Below are 22,183 nucleotides of genomic sequence, written 5' to 3' on the forward strand. Positions count from 1 at the left end.
CACGCCGACAAAATTTGCTGTGGATATGCTGCAGCGTATAGATATGGATGCCAGCTTCCTGGAAAGATGTTTATTCTCAGATGAGCCAATCTTTCATCTATCAGGAAGGGTTAATAGGCATAATGTTCGGATTTGGGGTTCACAAAATCCGCACGTTGTCATTGAACATGTTCGTGATAGCCCTAAACTAAACGTCTGGTGCGGGCTAATGCACGACAAGATTGTTGGATCGTTCTTCTGTGCGGAACGAACAGTGAACGTGTCAGTGTGTCTGGACATGTTGGAGCAGTTTCTGTTCCCTCAGATACAAGACTTGCAACCCAACATCATTTTTCAACAAGACTGAGCTCCACCGCATTGGTCAACGGCCGTTCGGAAGTTTCTGGTTAGGAAATTTCCCAATCGTTGGATCAGACGCGGAGGACCCATTATCTCCACCTCGCTCACCCGACATAACGCTGCTTGATTTCTTCATGTGGGGATTCGTGACGGAGCGTGTGTATGCAACCAAACTGGACTATATTTCTACGTTGCGCCATCGTATCACTCATGCGACTGCAGCAATAACAGAGGACATGTTACAAAGAACTTGTCAAGAAATTGAATACAGACTCGATATTCTTCGTGTACAAATGGTTCACATGTAAAGGTGTATTGATGATAAATAAATTCTTTGAGATGCTCTACAATGTGGTGCATTTTTCATTGTTGTATCCACTGTGTTTTTTTCCCTGTGCCTTTGAAACCCGTGACGTTTCAGTGAGACTCCCTGTACTTCGGCAGCAAATGTGGCTACTGACAGCGAAATATGTAGGGGAAATTTGGAAATTGGTGGTACGTTCCTATGGCACCAAACTGCTGAGGTCAACGGTCCCTAGGCTTACACACTACTTAATCTAACTTATACTAACTTACGCTAAGGACAACACACACACCCATGCCTGAGGGAGGACTCGAACCTAAAACGGGGGGATCGGCGCGAACCGTGCAAAAGATGCCTTATGATGTCACATCTGTTGAACTATGACAGAGAGGTGGTTCTTACTCCCACAGTGACTGTTCCCATTCAGTAAGGGATATGTGTACCAGGACTGAGGAGTGGGACAATCTGAACTTGTGGATAGTATGCCACGACGAATACATGCATGCATCAATGCAAGAGGACGTGCTACTGGGTATTAGAGGTACCGATGTGTGCAGCAATCTGGACCACCACCACTGAAGCTTTCGCTGTATGGTTGTACAACATGCAATCTATGGTTTTCATGAGCAATAAAAAGGGCGGAAATGATGTTTATGTTGATCTCTATTCCAATTTTCTGTACAGGTTCCACAACTCTCAGAAGCGAGGTGATGCAAATCTTTTTTCGATGTGAGTATATCCGAAGTGATATAGATAAATTTGACACATGTGTAACTATATAGCAGTAGCCTAGTTATTGACAGATTCGACAGCCTCTAGTGACGTCACAGTCTAAGTGCTACGCACAGCTACTGGGTTGACGGCAATGTCGGTTCAGGTTGCGAATTCCCGTTTATAATTATGGTGCAAACATCTAAACCGTCTTTGGTGTTTCAAGGGTTAAGGCTCCTTTGCACAGATTTGGAAAATCCTGATTGCAGTGAACTCACGTTTATCGCATCTATTAGACGTTGAACAAACCTGCAATAGATAACCTTCAGTATAGAATAACAGAGAACATTCTGGCTGCCTGATAGATACTTCCTAATCAGGTACTTTACACAGGACTTCCCAAACAGTTCGGATCTCATTCTTAATTTACTCACTATTTTCAGTTTACTTTCGAAGGCTTATACCTGCTAACTCACAAATGGTAAAATGCAACGCACGTTTTTCTGCAACGAACAAACCTACGTTCAGGACGATACACCTAAAACTCAACCAATAGCAGATGAAATGATATTATGGCATGATGGCTGGAAGTTCCCACTTGGAGAAGTCCGGCCGACGAGTTCCACGTTTCTTCAGTTGACGTTCCAGTGGGCAACTTGGGTGTCAATGATGGTGAAATAACGATGAGAACAACACAACACCCAGTCTTCGAGAGAAGAAACTCTCCTACGCAGGCGGAACTGAACCTAGGCCGACTTGATATGAGCTAAGAGCGAGGAATGATAGCAGATATTTCCAACACACTGAAAATGTATGATTCTTGTTGTCGTCATGTGTGTAACACAGAAGAAATGTGTCAGATATGTTTAGAGGAAGCTGCAGGTACCGGTAGTGTCAAACTTTTTCGGCTGTATTAGAAAGATGACGATATTTCTCAGGTAATGGAGATTGACATAATCAACGGTGCATATTGGCTCTTGCGATGGATATCGGGGGCGAATACCAGTAATCGGATAAAGAATGATCAGAATATCGACCGAAACAGAAGTGTTTCCCAGATTACAGCGAGACTTCGCGTAGAACTCGCTCTGGCCGGAGGACCGACTTCGTGGCGTCACGCGGACTACCTGCCAGTTGTCTCAGGCTCTATAGAACCGTAGTCTGTAGTTAGACGCCTCATTTCGCCGCCGGTGCACCCCACGCCTTCGTCGAACTGAAATCAGGTGCAATTGCTACTCGCCGGACCTCATTAAACGCCTCCATTCAGCTCCCTCCAGTCTCTGTGCTGTTTGGCCCGTTGATCTTATACAGCTTTACGTGAGCATAGTTCATTTGCGACTTATCGAGAGTAAATGTTGACTGGATTCAATTCCTTTCACAATATTGTCTCGAAAACTAGTTGAAATGGACTTCTATTCGGTGGCAGCAGTAGCACCTGTCGGTTTTGAAACCATAAAGTCAGCGACAATGCGTGCGCGACATTCGTCTGTTACCCAGTCGGTTATCATGTTTTCTCGACCAGCGCATTTACGCCGTGTTGCACAACTGCGAGTGGCGTATCATGCATTGCAGATAGGTATGAGAGTTTCCTCTGGCAGTTTCACTCACAGTGTGGCTGTGGGAACGTGCAAACCATAACGTTATTTTCTATCTTTCTAGCACGTCTCCTCGTCGACCCATAGTTTCAGTTTTTTTAGTTAGTTATTTTAGTTATTTTTTGGGTCACTAGTCTTGTGACTGGTTTGGTGCCACCTTCATCTCAGATTAGCGCTTGCAACATACGTCCTCAATTATTTTCTGGATGTATTCAAATATCTGGCTTCCCCTATAGTTTTTGCCGTAGACAGCTCCCTCACGTACCATAAAGGTCAATCCCTAACGTCTTAACAGATCTATCAAGCTGTCTCTTCTCATTGCCAGTATTTTACATACACTCCTTATCTCTCTGATTCTGCGCAGAACCTCCACTTTCCTGGCGTTATCAGTCCACCTAATTTTCAACATTCGTCTGTAGCAGCACATCTCAAATGCTTCGAGTCTCTTCTGTGCCGGTATTTCCGCTGTCCGTGTTTCACTACCATACAATGATGTGGTGCAGACCTACATTTTTAGAAATTTCTTCTTCAAATTCGGCCCAATGTTTGATATTAGTATACTTCTCTTGTCCCGGAATGCCACTTTTGCCAGTGCTAGACTGCTTTTGACGTCCTCCTTGCTCAGTACTTAATTGGTTACTCTGCTGCCTGGGTAGTAAGATTTCCTTACCGTAACCTTCTTCGTCACCATCAATCCTGATGTTAAGTTTCTCGTTATTTTCATTGCTGTACTTCTCAGTACTTTCGTCTTTCTTCGATTTACTCTCAATCAGTATTCTGTATCCATTCCCATTAGATATTCATTCCATTCAGCAGATCATGCTATTCTTCTTCACTTGCACTCACGATAGCAGTGTCATCAGTGAATCGTATCCATTCACCTTCAGTTTTAATTCCACTGCTGAACCTTTCTTTTATTTCTATCATTCCTTCTTCGATGTACTGATTGAACAGTAGTTGCAGAAGACTACATCCATGTCTTACACCCTTTCTAATACGAGCACCTCGTTCTTGATCACCCGTTCCTATTATTCCCTCTTGGCTCTCGTGCATATCGTATATTACCCGTCTCTCCTAATGGCTTACCCCCATACTTCTCAGAATTTCGAATATCTTCCACCATTTTACATTTATCTTTAGACTTGCTTCCATTATCAACCGCAGCGTCAGAATTGCCTCTCTGTTGCCTTTACCATTCCTAAGGCGAAGCTGTTCGTCATCTAACACATCCTCAGTTTTCTTTCCCATTCTTCTGTACAATATTCTTGTCAGCAACGTAGATGCAAGAGCTGTTAATTTGATTGTGCGATAATTCTCACAGTCGTCAGCTCTTGCAGTCTTCGGAATTGTGGATGATATTTTTCCAACGGTCAGATGATATGTCGCCAGACTCACACATTCTGCACACCAAGTGAATAGTCGTTTCGTTGCCACTTTCCCTGTCTTACTGGACTGATATCATGCAACTGACGGGCACAACCCTCACGACTTCACTGTTGTTTCTTACCTCAGCAGTGAAGTGTCACATTACAACGTGACACTACTTTTACACCACCCATATTGCCCCAAAGAGATTCGTATTGTGTAGTAATGGCATGACTACTACTTTTTGTGGTCAGATTATATGGCAGTGTAACACGAACATAGAAGGTGATATTACATGGGGAACCTCACACCTATTCCTATGCAATTAATCTATCCTCACAGAGCGAGTTGACACAGCAATAAGACACTGAACGTTTATTGAGGAGTGTGATTTAAATCCCAGTAGAGCCATCCAGCTTAAGTTTAAGTATTTTCATAATTTTCACTAATAGTCTGGTGGAACGGTTCCTCTGAAAGACTGTGCCCAAGGCCTTGCATGATTTTACCCAGCCCATGGTTGTGTTCTTTCTCTAATTCTTTCGTATGGAATACCGTAAAGACTTTGGACTATAATCATCTTTCCTAAGTTCCATTCCTAGTTTAAATCAAATTATTCGATACAGGTTCCACCTTTTATACAAAACGCTGCTTTTTGCCGTCACCCAGAAATGTTCAGGCACCTCTGTGCCATCATCAGTGGATTTTGCTTGTTGAAAAATGCAAAAAGCGAGCTTATTTTAGGTTGTAACTGATCTAACAAAATGAGGCCTAAATACAGCTTTCGTTCGAATTTGTTCTTACCTAGATTTTACATCATATGGGTTTGCAAGACCATCTGTATGGCGTCTTGCTGTGATAGCTTGTCGTCAGCAAACCAAAACGATGTACATGTGAATTTTGTCAGCGAATTAATACATCCCCTGTTTTTTAAAAGCATGATTTTGGTGCAGCAAAACGTTGTGCGTGTATACTCGTTATTACTCACGTTTTTTTGTGTTTGATCCTTCTTATTTCGCGTTCTGAGGGCACTACACACACATACAGGGTGCCAATTACTGAACGATATGAAATAAACTCGTCATAATTTCTGAACGGTTTGCGTTGGACGTTCAAACTGCACAGTTGGACACGGGGTGTGATGGGAATTAGTATGCGCATGCGTGGTTGGATTTAGCAACGAGGCGCACTTTCATTCGGATGGGTTCATCAATAAGCAAAATTGGCATAGTTGGGGCCGGAGAATCCGTATTTCGCCGATGGAGTAGTCTCTTCACCCTCAACTCGAGACTGTGTGGTGTGCAGTGGTCAGTCACGGAATAATTGGTGCGATATTCCTTGATGACATGGTTTTGGAAGATGATTTCTTCCCCACTATCCAAAGTGACCATGATTTGGACAAGATGTGGTTCATGCAAGACGGAGCCCGACCCCATCGAAGCAGGAGAGTGTTTGATGTCCTAGAGGAGAACTTTGAGGACAGCATTCTGGCTCTGGGATACCCAGAGGCCACTTTCAGGGGCCTCGAGTGGCCGCCATATTCTCCAGATCTGAACATATGTGACTCCTTTTTGTAAGGCTTTAATAAAGACAAGGTGTACATCAATAACCCCAAAACCACTGCTGAGCTGAAAACACCCATTCAGGAGGCCGTCGACAGCATCGATGTTCCGAAACTTCAGGGAGTCATACCAAATTTCCCTATTCGTATGTGCCACATCATTGCCAATGACGGAAGGCATATCGAGCATACATAACACAATTCGGAATATCTGCAGCGACGTTTACATGTTGAATAAACTGTGTCCACGCCGAAGTTCGTAACTAATTTACTTTTTTTTCATATAGTTCAATAACTGTCAAAAAAATGGTTCAAATGGCTCTGAGCACTATGGGACTCAACTGCTGAGGTCATTAGTCCCCTAGAACTTAGAACTAGTTAAACCTAACCAACCTAAGGACATCACAAACATCCATGTCCGAGGCAGGATTCGAACCTGCGACCGTAGCGGTCTTGCGGTTCCAGACTGCAGCGCCTTTAACCGCACGGCCACTTCGGCCGGCTAATAACTGTCATCCTGAGTTAAATTTACTTTGTGTAATTTCGGTTTTACAAACGTCTTTTCGCTTCACATCGCAAAATGCAGTGTGCTTGATGTTGTCGTGTGTACAAACCCCGTCGACGTTCATTTGTTTCCGAGTGAGATTGGCACCGAATTTGAATTTGGTTTAATTTCATATGCCTTTTTCTGCGTGTGTGTGTGTGTGTGTGTGTGTGTGTGTGTGTGTGTGTGTGTGTGTGTGTGTGTTTGTTTGTGTGGGTGTGTGTGTGTGTGAGCTCTTTTAGCTGTGTATGTTGCCTTTTCTGTAAAGTTCCTTTCGTGTTTTAAATAATGTACCATTAAGAGTGCATTGTATTCACTTAAAACTTGTTTCCCTTCTGGTACTGCCTTGTTTATGTGGAAGTTCTCCTCTATTATTAGTTTGTGTTATAGGCTGTGGCTGGATTTCAGCATTTTCCACACCAAAATCACGTTTTTAAAAATCAAGGAACGTATTAACTCGCTGATGAAATTCACATTTACATCGGTTGGTTTGCAGGTGACAACCAGTCAGTGCAGGGCACCGCACAGGTGGTCGTGCAAAACCAAGTAATTTAAAATTAAGGTAAGAAGAAATACAAAGGAAAACAGTTTTTAGGCCTCATTTTGTTAGATCAGTTACAGCCTAAAATATGGTCACTTTCTATAGCTTTTCAATAAACAAAACCCACTGATGATGGCACAGAGGTGCGGGAACATGTTTCGGTAACAAGTATAAACAGTGTTTAGCATAAAAGGCGGAACCTACATCCAATAATTTTAACTGCAACCACGGGAAAAACCACAATATCAGCAAATCCAAAAGATGAAGAGCCAGTCAAATTCTTTACTAACGACGAAATAATTCACGAGTGAACGGCTAGATGTTAATGTCCAACAGGTAGCATATTTCCGCAAAGTGGTACGTTGCCATCGTCAGACGCCCTGACGAACTGATTGCCTAGGAGCTGTCACCTTGCCCCTCCCCTCCTTCCCCCCCCCCCCCCCCCCTAACAGGGGCTGTGCACGCTGTCCGCGCGCTTTGTGCGAGCATGTGTCCAACCTCAATAAACGTGGCTCCTCCCATTCCTCCGTCCTTCCAGCAGCCACTGTAGGAAGTGACAACAAACGAACGTGACACTTGATGCGACATTTACCATACCCGTTTTGGGATGTTTTGCTTTTTTTCTATTATAATTTCCAGTATGGCGTTACAGGGATGGCACATGGAAGATTTATCACAAGCACGTCAGCTTTAGTACGAATCCTTGCAATTAAATACCAGGTAGTGTCAAATTGGCAATAAAGGCCTTCAGAACCGATAAAATTAGTAATTACGCTTACTACAACATGCGCTGGCCATGGCCGTGTGGATAAAGAGTTATGGTACCTGAGGAAGCAGCTCACATCCACCTGTACGCTAACCTTTTTTTTTTTCTTATGTGCCTTCTGTAACATATTGTGAGACCAACAGTCATATTGTATTCGTCTTTGAGCGAAGCTAAAACTTATGTTGTGATTTCCGTGTTTACACTTCCGTTTTACGAAAATACGTACTTTTAGTGATACACCACATTAATGATCTCTCTAAAACGCGTAATTTTTAGTACAGTTTGTTCTGTTAAAGAGTCGGGAAGTTAGAGCTTAGCATTAGACACATACAGGTAGACACTTTTCGCTACTTCTCGTTACAACTGAGGAAGATTTTTTAAAGCAAAACACTAATTGCTGATGACCAAAGTCCTGAAGAAAGACTAGGATTAACATTCTGGTTATTAGCAAGCGGAGGCCTTTACCACAGCGATTGTTCTGCATTTCAGTAGTTGACACAGTTGAGGTAGAGTCTGATGTATGCAGAGACACAAGCGAATCAGTTCAAAGATTTTTTTAAGTAACTTATTTATCAGGAGGATAATGTTAGTGTAATACAATTAATGAAATATGAAATAGGCATACAGCTGTCGTGTGGGTTACTTGATAAGATATATTGCATAGTTTGTTAGAGGCAAAATAGCATGATCTTGGGTAAACAATTTTTATTTATCTTCAAAAATCTCTCGCATAACAGTGATACATCAGCCTACACATTACAAATAGCATCAACGTACACAACGGGAATTGCTGCAAGTGAAATATACTGATCAGTCAGAGCAATATGACAACCTTTGGCACGGAAAACGGGGCCGACGCTTCGTGGCATGGAAGCAATGAGGACTTGACAGGTCGCTGGAGGTACTGTCACATCTGCACAAACAATCCCCCTAACCCTCTTAAATTCCGGGGAGGGTGGTGAAGGTGATGACTCTGACGTCACGTTCAATCATATCCCAGATGTGTTCGATTGGGCTCAGATATGGCGATCTGGAGGGGGGGGGGGGCGGCAGCACATTTGCTGAAACTCACCACTGTGTTCCACGAACCACTGCATCACAATCGTTGCTTTGTGACATGGTACATTATGTTATTGAAAAATGCCACTGCCATTGGGGAACAGCGTCATGAAGGGGTGTATGTGTGCGATACTCCTTGGTAATCATGGTGCCTTGCACGAGCTCCACTAGACAAATTGATGCCCACGTGAACGTCCCTCAGAGCTAATGGACCGCAATACAGGTGTCAAGGAGCTGTTCGCCTGAAGACGGAGTATTCGCACCCTCCCACCGGCATGATATAGGAGGTATGGGGATTCATCAGGCAATCCAATGCTCTTCCACTGCACCAACGTCCAGTGCCGACGGTGAACATTTCCGTCGTACTTGTCGATGTCGTTGTGTTAACATTGGCACATACATGGGTCGTCAGCTGCAGAGGCCCACTTTTAGGAGCGTTCAGAGCATTGTGTTCAGGCACACTTGTTCTTTACCCAACATTGAAGTCTGACGTCAGTTCCGCCACAGTTCGCCGCCTGTTCTGTTTTACCAGTCTGCCCAGCCAGCGCCAACCGACATCTGTAGCGAAGGATGGCCGCCCAACTCGACGTCTGGAGGTGGTTTCACATTAGCTTCGCCACGTGTTGAAGACGTTCGCAACAGCACCCCTCGAAAACCCGAAAAGTCGTGCAGTTTCCGAAATGCTAGTGTCGAACCTCTGAGCCATTACAGTCTGCCCTCGGTCGAACTCAAGACAGACCGTACACCTTCCCATTCCACACACGGACAGCACGCTCACTGCACCGTGCGTGTGTCTAATTAGCAGCCATTCCTTGCCAGGCGACGCTGCTATCGACAGGTCTGGTTTTCATCAATATTAGTTCGGTGGTCATAATTTTCTGGCTGATCAGTCCATTTAGCCGTTTTTCCTGCGGTTCCCAAGAGACCCCTGACCCACCTGACATGTTGATGTCAGTGTTACGCTCAGCTTACTCGCAATGCGCAGCTGGACCCGTACGCATCACTTTGACGCCACTTCCGGGGGACTATACCTCAGCCACTGAGGCTCTAAATGGTTCAAATGGCTCTGAGCACTATGGGACTCAACTGCTGAGGTCATTAGTCCCCTAGAACTAAGAACTAGTTAAACCTAACTAACCTAAGGACATCACAGACATCTATGCCCGAGGCAGGATTCGAACCTGCGACCGTAGCGGTCTCGCGGTTCCAGACTGCAGCGCCTAGAACCGCACGGCCACTTCGGCCGGCTGAGGCTCTAAGCCCGTGTCCAAAGATGGCATCTCCCCCCCCCCTCCCAAGATGCGTGCTGGTAACGTAACCGCTTTTTTCGTTCCTGTCCCCGAAGTCGATTCATCGTACATAATCAGACTCACTGTGTCACTGCGAGTTCCGTGATCTTACTATGCAGCCAGTATCCCAACTGATCAACGACTTGCTGACTCGAATCTCGAGTAATTATTTAATAGCATAGTCATAGAACTTAGACGTCGGTGTCAGAACCCAAGTATGGTCGCAATCGATTCCACGTAATTCCAAAAGCAATTTTCCGCGATTGCCGACTTGTTACGTTGCTGCAGTCTGGTCTCTGCAATGATCTTCGACAGCACGCACTGTTTGACTTATGTATGTCATGTCACATTGGCAGGGGATATGACAGTATGACAGACTCAAGATTTGTGTAATCTGAGGTCGTACATGATGCTACCAAGCACTGCCTGTGTTTTAGCTGATGGATGGAAGGTAGTCTTCACTTAATGTTTCTAAGGAATTGGCAAAATCTTTCCAGGTAATAAGCCACAAAATATAATAAAGTCAGTGGCCGAATCCCTTAATCCCTTCTTCCCCCCCCCCCCCCCCCCCCCCCCCCGCCCCAGAGGTTCCTCTTCTACTTCTGCCGGTTGTATCATCTGTGTAGGACTTAGAGCCCTCGGAGTTTGCCACTCTGTGTAGCCTTTTTGCCAAGAACACCATTCTCAGATATTCAAATTCTTGCCTGATGCTCTCATTGTCAGACAGGATGCAGTCCGTATGTACCAAAGTCTTGAGCACATCGTTCTTCTGCCCTGGGTGGTGGCGAGATTCAGAGGAGGGAGGGGGTGGTGGCAGTGGGGGGGGGGGAGGTGATGCAGTGTGTAGAGGGGGTTGTGGCAGTGCAGGGGTGAGGTGATACAGTGGATGGAGGGGTTGGCAGCAGCGACAGGGGAGGGGGCAAGAGGTGGTGCAGTAGATGAGGGGGTGGCGACAGCGAGAGGGAGAGGTGATGCAGTGAACAGAGGGGGTGGCAGTAGCAGTAGAGGGAGGTGAGGGGGAGAGGTGATGCAGTGCATAGAGGGAGTGGTGGCAATGGGGGGGGGGGAGAGCTGAGGGGGAGAGGTGATGCAGTGGATGGAAGGAGTGCTGAGGTGATGCAGTGGACGGAGGGGGCGAGTGGCGCTGGGGAGAGGTACTGGTCACACATCCACACAACCGCGCGAACCACATCAGAATGCCAAGTAGAGGGCAAGAAAGTGGAGGAGGTGGGGGGAGTCATAAGCCCTACTCCAGTTCCTAGGCAATCTTTAGTAAAACGCGAAAGTTTATTTCGTCTTGAAGGAAAGGCAGAGTATGTTCCCAGCTGACCAATTGGGTGATGTAAGCCTCCCCCAAACTCCAGTTTTAAGGTCAATAGTGGAAGTTTCAACAAAATGATGACGACGTGACCATTTGTGGAAATATAGTCACCGCTGGATAATGATATGAATCCATTCACTCGTGAACAACTTGGTAAAGAATTAAACTTTATTTCTGGTTTCACAGTCAGTATTTGTACGAAAAGGTTACATTCTTTCATCCCTTGGAGATGAAATCCACTTTCCGGAAATAAATTTATTTGTGTATTACTACTGACCAGTTTCAGTCTTAGACGTCAATGCCAAGTTAGCCAGACATGTCAGCTGACATTATCATAGTGAGCAGAACGAAGCACGTCTCATGTATACGTCAGTACAACCAAGTTTCACTGCATTCGTATTTGCGAGTCAGGACACTGCACTTGCACCCAAAACGAATTGATTCACACTAGCTTTTGATTCTGTAGTGTGCCTGCAGGAGTTAAGCCGAAAGACTGGAGCGAAAGTATCATACCACAAAATGACGTCACAGATGCCTTCCTAAACTTGACATGTGGAAAGGACCAGATTCTTTGGTATATAGGGTCGGTATTCCAGGAGCCCTACGTTACCTGATGTTACCATCAAATATCTCAGGCTAGGATCATGGAAATAAGATGAGAGATTTGGGTGCGTACTAAACCACGCAGTCATTCTTTGACTTCTCTTTAAGCGAATGGAACAGGAAACAAAATCGCTAATAATGATACAAAGTTCCCTCAACTGCACACTGTATGGTGGTCTGCAGAGTACATATGACGATGCAGGTGACCACAGCGATGATGCACATTTTACGGCAATGACCCAAGGGACCTCAGAATCCTTACATGCCAACAGCATACAGAAGTTTGAAATTTTCGAAGATGTTTTGAAAATAAGAGATTCAAATGATTTCCGAAGTAATATCTTTGGCAAGAGTGTGCGACATTTAGTGTGGAAAAAGGAAATGCACTCAACAGCTATCACAGATACAAACAAATAAATCGTTGGTGGATAAAGAATATAAACTGACCAACCAAATGCCAGGATCATGCACAGACTCAGTTTTTCAAGAATGATAGGAGGAAGAGTAACCTTTCTACTGAGGGCATCTTTGCATGATATGAGGAACTTCCGGTTTAAAATCACTCAAGAGGAAGAGTAGGCAATGACATTCTGTTAGAGCCATCGTTTCTAACATCTGACATAGGTCGGTTGCTACCTCAACCCAAATAACACCGCAGCTCGGAGGTATTGTTTCATGCACACAGTGTGACGAATCTCACATCTTCAATCCTTCTGTCTACCATATTGTCAAATGGAGATATAGAATATGAGTAAGAGTCAGCTACACTTTATTTCACATTTTTATAGGAAATTAACGACATGATTGCAGTTTTAATTTCCTTAGTAACTAGTTCTGGTTATTGCCGTCGTCTAATTCCTTACGTGAATTTCTTCGAATACGCTTTATTCACTCCGATGTACATGCTGCACGTGATTCCAAGGTAGCAGAATTCTTTCAGCTTATCTAATTTCTGTCAGAGTTTTGATGTAAAGTTTACCGCTAATAACATTTCTGCTACATCTCATTATTTTCCGTCGTTCTTCGGTTTAGAGTCAATTCATATTGTGTGCTCATTGCCGGCCTCTGTGGCCGAGCGGTTCTACGCGCTTCAGTCCGGAACAGCGCGACCGCTACAGACGCAGGTTCGAATCCTGCCTCTGGCATGGATGTGTGTGATGTCCTTAGGTTAGTTAGGTTTAAGTAGTTCGAAATCTAGGGGACTGATGACCTCAGATGTTAAGTCCTGTAGTGCTCATTAGACCGTTCACGTCATTCATCAGGTCCTGTAATTCTTCCTTGTTTCATTCAGAATTGGAAAGTCCTCAACGAATCATATCGTTAACATCTTCTCATTCTGAATTTTAATCCTGCTGCTGAACCTTCCTTTTATTTCCGTCATTCCTTCTTCAGTATATAGATTCAACACTTTCCATTATAAACTTCTGTATTGTAAACAGTTCGTTCTTGATCACTTGTTCTTTCTGTTTTTCTTCTTGAGAATATTAAATGTTAACCATCTCTCTCTATATCTTACACCTATTTTCGTGAGATTTTCGATGATCTTGCACAATTGTACATTCTCGAATGGATTTTTAGGTCAACAAACCCAACTAACAGAATGAGATTTTCACTCTGCGGCTGAGTGTACGCTGATATGGAACTTCCTGACAGATTAAAACTGTGCGCCGGACCGAGACTCGGGACTTCGGGATCTCTCAGGTTCGAGTCTCGATCCAGTGCACAGTTTTAATCTCTTAGGAAGTTTCAAACGCAACTAACGTCTAGCAATTTCTTATAATTGTTTCCATTAACAATTACAATTTCATAACTGCCTGACTGGTAGTTTTCTTTCCTAAAATGAAATTGATTGTCATTTAACAGATCAAATTTTTTTTCAGACTTGCAGATTCTACAGACTTGCATAGTCGATCGGTTTTCCCCTAACGATTTTAGAAATTCCGAAGAAATATTTTCATTTCCTTCCACATGACTTCACCGTAAGTCTTCCAAAACTGTAATTATGTACGTCATATCTCTTCCATACCGACTCACATTTCTTCTTCTTTCACGTCATCAGACGTATCCTCCCGCTTGTAGATACCCACAGTGTATTCTTTCCATCCCTCCACTCTCCTCTCTGCGCTCATCAGTGAATTATCTTTACAGTTTTAATGTTGACAATTGTGTTTTCAGTGTTCAGATTTCTGAATATGCTGAACTTGTTCTTCCGAAGACCATTCCTTTTTGTTTCCTTGGAATTCTTCTGTAGCTATTTTGCCTTGTCTTCCCTACGCTTCATACTTATTCCATTTCTGAATGACATGTATTGTTGTATTTATGCCGTTTCGTGAAAACTTTCATCATTCTTTCGTTTATCAGTTTAAGTATTTCCTCTCTTCCCCAAGGTTCCTTTACATTTACCTTCCTTGTAGTTCTAATTGTCTGGCCAACTTCTGTGATTGCCCTCATTAGCGACGTCCAGACCTCTTCAACTTGCAAAACATCTGTTCCTATCACGGCGGCAAATGTAACGCTGCTTTCTAGTTATTTTAGTTACTTTTCGGCTATAGGGTCGGGTTTGGTAGCGTTACTGAGAGAACACGCTTCATAACTCGATAACTTGACCGTGTGCCTGATATGAACACATGTTTGGTTCTCAATTACGAAATGAAAAACGTCATTTTGAGCTAAGAATAGCACAAATCATTATTACTTCGTTTTATTATCCCTTTGGTACGTAACACACTTCCTAATAACTCCTAAACCTATCCACTCTTATGTTGTCAGTTAAGGTCATTTTACATACCGGTACGTACTGAACAAATCATTGCTTTATTGCGTCTTCCATACTACTGTAACGGGCAATCACTGAGCACGGCTGTGCACCGCTGCTCCATACGGAACCCCTGGTACGACTCTGCACACTAACTCGGCCCATGATTCGTAGCTCTTCGGCATTGTTGGCAGCAAGTATCAACATGATGCCGTCACCAGAGAAAAAGAGCGCTCAGATTCTAAAATTCCAGAAGCTAACGATGAGTAAGGAGTACGATATCACTATGTCATGACACCACAGAGCAATATTCCTTACATACCGTCAGCAAAACGCGAGTAAAAAGTTTTCTGGAGACCCAGAAGGAAACTACAAAGGCCAAAGAAAATTTTGAATCTGGAACCAGATCCACAGACAAACAAATAATCGTATACTACTGAACAACCGAGAAATGGCTCCCTCCTGAGTCACAATACCATAATACAATAATAGTAAAAGATACTTCAAATTATCCTGTCGTTACACCGTAAATCTACAGAAGTTACACGCGCAGATTGCTCAGAAAAAACAGTATCCTACACATTGTGAATTTCTTTTTCTCTAGCTCAGCAACACTATGAATACTTATTGACTCTAATGAAGCACGACTTTTTACCTCTTTCAGACATATTTCAGTTAGTCCGTTAATTATAATACGTCTAGACATAGACCCTGATGAGGCGTGGGCAAAAAAGAAACTTAATATACATACAGATGTAGTACTTTACACGAGGGTTGGAATTTTAATGGTGATCTTCATAGTAGTCACCAGCATTGTGTATAACCCGTTGCCAGCGATGTGGAAGTCGTAGAATACTCTTAGCAGTGCCAGTTGTGTCGACAGTTCGAGCGGCTTGGTCTATTGCCCGACGAATTTGTAGCAGTTCCAAAGCGAATGCCGTGAAGGGTTTCCTTCAATTTATAAATCGAGTTGAAGTTACGAGGGCTTAAGTCAGGGGAGTGCAGTAGGTGGCATGGCAGTTAGCAGCCCCATCAGTCAAACAAATCAGAAACAACTTGTACTGTACGTGCTTGAGCATTGTTCTGCAGAATGATGGTCAGGTCCTGCAGAAAGTGTCATCATTTCTGTCTATAAGGTTGTGTTCCAAAAATGAACAGCCTACTTTGAAGCACAGCTAAACTTTGAAACACGTATCTATTTTGCACGAGCCGTAAATAAATAGTTGCCACTATTAAAGTTCCAACCCTCGTACATAAGCAATCAAGTAAATGTAAATCTTCATGAAAGTGGAAGCTAATCAGGTAGCACCTCACTTCCTAACGTGGTAAAACATCTTAAAACTTTACAACACACTGAACACCATTCCTCAAGTAACAACCACATGTACTCTAGTTGTGTCAGTAGCATAAGCCAGAAAAAAGAAATAAAGCACAAGAAGTGCGATTTTAGACTTTCCCGCCGAATGAGTTATTTGTACTGTTGTCTGGTGACCAGTCGTCATCGTAACACGATGTTTCGAGAGCGCACCTTGCTATCATCTTCAGGTGATATCTGTAGAATGAGCGTCTATGCTACATCCCACCACATTTGTAGTCCTATCGGCCCCGTACCCCTTCCCCCACTGACGGTTGCATGGCACTACTATTGGCGTGGTGAACGTGTGGTGGTGGTGGTGGGGGTGGGGCGCTGAGACTGCGCCTGATGCTGGATGTGAACTCTGCTGCCTCAGTACTCCTGTTTCGCTCTCAGCCGACGCTGTGATTTTAGTTGTCTGAGTGCTGGATCACAAGCTTTGCCGAAGGTGAACCCTGTGTTGCTTTTGATCAGCCTCTCGTATTTCAGTAACCTCCTTCAGAACACAGTCCCAAACAACGAGCTCTGTCTTAGAGCTTCCGTTTCTTCGTCCTTTATGGAGTCCCCTGTAGCTATGCAGTGTTTTGCTACCACAGATTTTGCTGGTTTTCAAACAAATTCTTCCGACCATTAATGCGCGTCATGGCTGCGTGTGGCCGGAACGTCATCCCAACACGAATCTGTGCACTCTGTCGCAGCACGTGACCACTAGCACTTGGACTCTGTTGACGACAAAGCGGCAAGACAGTGTGCCCAACAGAGAAAATACGGGCGCAGCTTCGAAAATTCCAGGAACCAGAAATGAGTAAGGAGTACAACATCACTGCATCATAATACCACAATTACCAATACTTCTTACAAACTGAGCTAATTGGATTATTTATTTCCATGGCGTCTACAGCCTCAGAGAACTTCAAATGCACGTAATTCCTTAGTACTTGTAAGGTTACTGTTCTCAAAGCTCCCCCGGACACCAGTAAGTGAATACAACCCATACGAACAAACGTGTCAGCGAGTTGTGATAGAAAGTAAATGTGCTTGTCTGGCCACAGCACTTGCTCTGCGTCTAGCGGCGCCGGCGGTAGGAGTCGGTCGATACAATATTGTTGTTGGTGAGCTCTCGCAGTGAATGACTGTAGGGTCGGATGCGAAAATTTTACTTTTAGTTCCAAGATATGAAGAAGGGGAACATCGTTCACAAATTTTTACTCTGTTTATTGCAGATCGATTTCATCTACTGTGCAGCTGAAATCGATCTGCAATAAACGGATTAAAAATTTACGAACAGTGTCGCCCTTCCTCCTACCTTGGCTCTCGTTAATAGGACCGCGCAGCACGCTTTTCCTGATGGAAAAAAACCTACAAAAATTTGACTTTGAGATTATTCGCCGTGTGGTTATAATAAAACAGGTTGTACTAAATTGTTCAAAGTTTATTGAAATTACTCATCATGTAGCTAAGTTCGGAGCAGTTTCGTCAAGTGTTCTGTAAAGTTTAATTTAGTGGATAAGTGTATCGGTAACAGTAATCCGTTATTATCAAATGGAACCCCGTGGAACAGAATTAAATTAAACGTCCCAATTCGTATAGCATCCCCCTTTAGGACAAGAGATAAACCAAATCTGTGAGACGTTGAGCAATGAGAATCTAACGGAAGTATCATACTTCTTACCATACTGGTTCTACTAGTCTCCTAAAATTAAGTTTACTCTTCTTCAACACTAAACTCTAATCTGAGTCCGTGTCTGCTCCTGGTGATGCCTTTATAATAAAATGTCTAATTTCTGTGTCTCTGCCGCTCGGAATTAGCCGAGCGGTCTAAGGCGCTGCAGTTATAGACGGTGCGACTGGTCCCGACGGAGGTTCGAGTCCTCCTTCGGGCATGGGTGTGTGTGTTTGTCCTTAGAATAATTTAGGTTAAGTAGTGTGTAAGCTTAGGGACTGATGACCTTAGCAGTCAAGTCCCACAAGATTTCACACACATTTGAACATTTTTTTCTGTGTCTCTGATCTTTCTACTCTCTCAAACCATTTACCGATCCGATATTGTGCCGGAAGATTATTCCGTTCCTTACTGCAGCTTGTGGAACATGTGATGTGTATGAAACGATTTGGAGGTGTAACGGTGCAATGGTACGTAATGATCAATGAAGAATAGTTGCTCTTCCAAACAGCATCCCAGATGAGCAAACCAGCTGCATCTTTACCTGTCTTTACTCGTACTTTAGCTCACTGGGCTCTGCACTGCTTTGTTTAAGAAAGAGTAGCTCGATGTAGTTATAGGGTCAAGCCACGCACGTCTGCTTTCATACCCCGCACATAATTCGATGAAATAATAACCTGTTGCTGTGATCCTACAGTAAAATAGTCTATGCACTGGATAGAATTGCTAGTTAATAATATACACAGAAATACAAAATAAAAGTTCAATTAATAATTTAATAACAAGAGTTCTATTCTAACGTCTGTAACTGATGCAGTAGAGAGAGAATTATGGTGAATAATGTTTATTCAAGAAAAGACACCTCAAATAAACGGGAAATGGTCCTACGATATTCAGTTTAAGTACAGACAAAAAAAATACCTTGTCAAATGCAGTAAAGCTACGTTGAGAGCGTCGCGGGAGTGGTAGCAAAGTCACCAAACTAAATAACCTTCGAAGATACGCGAAAACTAAGTCAATTTTGAGACCACGATACACGGCAGATTCACCAGCCCAATACAATTCGGAGTTCAATATAATGATTTACAGATTAACACATGTGGTAGAAGGAATAGTAACTTATACTCTGTATATCCAGAGTTCCATATTAGTAGCGGAAAAAGTTAGGGTCCTACTCCAGAGCACATACCTGTCGAAATGTAAAGTCCCATCAGGAGTTAGGGTTGTAGTGGTCGTTCAACGCCCATAAACAAGTACCAAAACGACTGAATCGCGCACTTTAGACAGGTCTGCCTTCTCCCAGAACACTTCACAAAGTGCCCAGAAAAGCCCCCTTGTGCTCTTCCCTTGAGAAGTCCCGACCTCCACTTGGCTCCCGTAGTGTTCTGCTACTACATGCTTTCCCATTGGCTGAGGCCATACCCACCAAAAATACATCGTCCTTAAGCTCTGCAGCCATGTTCTGATAGAAGCTGATCACTTCCTTGACTAAACTAATACATGAAACAATATTTAAATAAAAAAATATCATAAACACTCGGCTATAATAAATGTAACTGGCTCATAAATAAATATGCATGCACTCTTGCACAAGTATCCTCACCAAAAATAACAAGAGACTGTCATTAAACATTGTTCAGACAGTTATTTATGTCTTCTTGACAGAAGCTTCTTTTCATTCTGTTTTCAATCCGCTAACACGTGCGACTGACAACTTATAAATAATCACGTTTTTTAATAGAACTTGCAATCAATATTTAAATAAAATTACTGGAAAAAACAGTAAACTGTCCATTAAATAACCACACAAGTATGACAATATGAGGTATTGATGCTCCGTTCATTTATTCTCTAACTATGGTAGATACGATGTTCTTACAAACATTTGGACAATTAAAGAAAAATATTAATGACGTAGTAAATCAAGAAATATAAAAGGTACAGGTATGCAGCTTTCAGAGATGATAACTGTTGTGCAATGCTGTCACTTAGCCAGCTTTGAGATTCTCTGACACTCCGCGATTTCATGGAGCATCTCCTGCACGAAGGCCATGCTGTCCAGATTCCCAGTTTTGGGATTTTCCCCATTTCCGGTGACGCTACTAGTCTTCGTGCCTGGACTCGCTCGTTCTGGTCACCTACCTGGAACCTGGAACTGCCGTGGCGCGCCCTAAGACCTGGGCCCGCTAGAATCCAGCCGCGCTACAAATTCGGCTCTTCTTGTATCAGTTCAAGGCGGCCGATTAGGTCGCCAACATACACGAATGTTACAGTGGCCACATGTGACTAATCGTAGAAAATTCATTGCAAGAATCATCAGAAAGTGTAGTACGATCTTAAACGAGATGGGTTAGTAATCCTACATCTACATATATATTTCGCAAGCTACCATATGGTGAATGGTGGGGGTACCACGTAACGCAACTAGTCATTTCCTTTTCTATTACACTAGCAAATGTAGAGAGGGAACAACAACTTCCTATATATTGCCATAGAGGCCCTAATTTCCTTTACCTTGTCTTCACGGTCATTATGCAAAATTAACATTGGCAGCAGCAGCATAGTTCCGCAGTGAGATGCAAATGCCTGTTCTCTAACAGTGTTTCATGTAAGGAACGTTGTCCACCTTCCAGGGATTCCCGTTTGAGTTTACAAAGCATATCCGTGAAACTTGCGTGCTGATAAAACCTACAGTAATAAACCTAACAGCTTGCTTCTGAATTGCATCGATGTCTCTCATTAATCCGACCTGGTGAGTATCCCACACACTAGAGTCATATTCAAGAATGGGTCACGTCACTGTACTACATAAGAGGTCTCCTTTGCAGATCAGCTACACCTTGCTACAGTTCTCCCAATAAACCAAACGCGATCATTTGCCATCAGTGTAACCGTCCTTACGTCGCTTTACGGCGTCGCTTTTAGATAATTTATCGATGTGACAGTGTCAAGTTTTCACACCACTAACACTGTATTCCAACATTATAAGATTATTTTTCTTGCTCGTCTGCACTAAGTTATATTCCTCCACATGTAGAACTAGCAGGCATTCGTATACTACAGCACGATCAGCAAACTGTCATTAATTGCTGCTCATCCTGTACATCACATCATTTATGAATATAGAGAAAAAGGGCAGCCCTGTAAACTTCCATGAGCCACTTACGACTACGCCCTTATCTCTGTGAACACTCGCCATTGAGGACAACGTACTACGTTTCTACTGCTTAAGAAATTTTTGAGTCATTCGAATATCTGGGAACTTATTTCGTATGCATGGACTCCCGTTTACAGTCTGCAATGTGGCACCGTATCTACCGCTTTCCAAATATCTGGGAACATGGAATCTGTCTGTTGTCCCAGAATGTCCTTTCTCTATGGAATCATACCAGGTAAGAAATAGGGATCTAATGAAGAGCAATTCGTTTCATCACCTGTTCGTTTGTCAGGCGCGAAAGAATCAAGGAAATGCTCACCCAAGTGCTACAGCAGCCGGTGTAGTTAGGGAGCAGTAGATCATGATGTGGGTTATTATTTAAAATTTGAGAGAATGCGTTTGTACAACACTCAAAACAAAATTATGAAGATGAAATAGGAGAGAAATGAGCTCACACGAAAGCCTACCTTCAGGAAAATGAGCAAGTGGCATCAGTGCTCGACATACCCACATCACTGAACGTAAAGTGGTTGTGGAGTGTAGGTACAAATATCGATCTAATTGAATTGGAAAAGAGCTCACAGATTTTTTCGTAAGTAATATTAGAGTTCTTTTAACGCTAGAGAACATCACTGTGAAGCAGGGCATTTCAGAAATACTTTTCAGTAACATTGGAAATGTTTCTTCCCTCATTCCTTCCTCGAAACCTAACAAATTTCCCCAAATCGATTGTACCGAAAGCAAAAATGAAATAACGAGAACAGCGATTTAGCTGACGCTAGCGGATCACAAATCACATTTCCTTGGCAACTCTTCGTACAAAACGGCTTTCTGTGTAACTTCTCTGGAAAAAGAATATATATATATATATATATATATATATATATATATATATATATATAACGGCTGCAGCGGTGGTTTTCTAAGGCGGTGTATCGCAGTGCGTGTCGCGGGCAGGAACTGGAACACGTGCTGGAAATCGCCGCGCGCTAAATTCCTCGTAATGGCTCATTCAAATGGAAATCCGCGAACGGCGCAACATATATCTTGTGGCTTTATAAGAGATAAGGCAGGAGCTCCCTGACGGCAGTGCGAGCGGAACCTCCACAAAGAAACGTCCTCTGCTGAAGGCGCATCTAGCAAGCGAAGCGCGTAGAGCTGAACGGCGAAGTCGGGTCGAGACAGCGCATGTGCACTGCTCGCTTCGTGGGAAACGTCAGCGTCACGTTCCTGGCCAAAGACTGTATATGACGCCTCAG

The sequence above is a fragment of the Schistocerca americana genome, chromosome 5, assembly GCF_021461395.2.
Source record: "Schistocerca americana isolate TAMUIC-IGC-003095 chromosome 5, iqSchAmer2.1, whole genome shotgun sequence".
In the NCBI taxonomy this organism is placed as follows: Eukaryota; Metazoa; Arthropoda; class Insecta; order Orthoptera; family Acrididae; genus Schistocerca; species Schistocerca americana.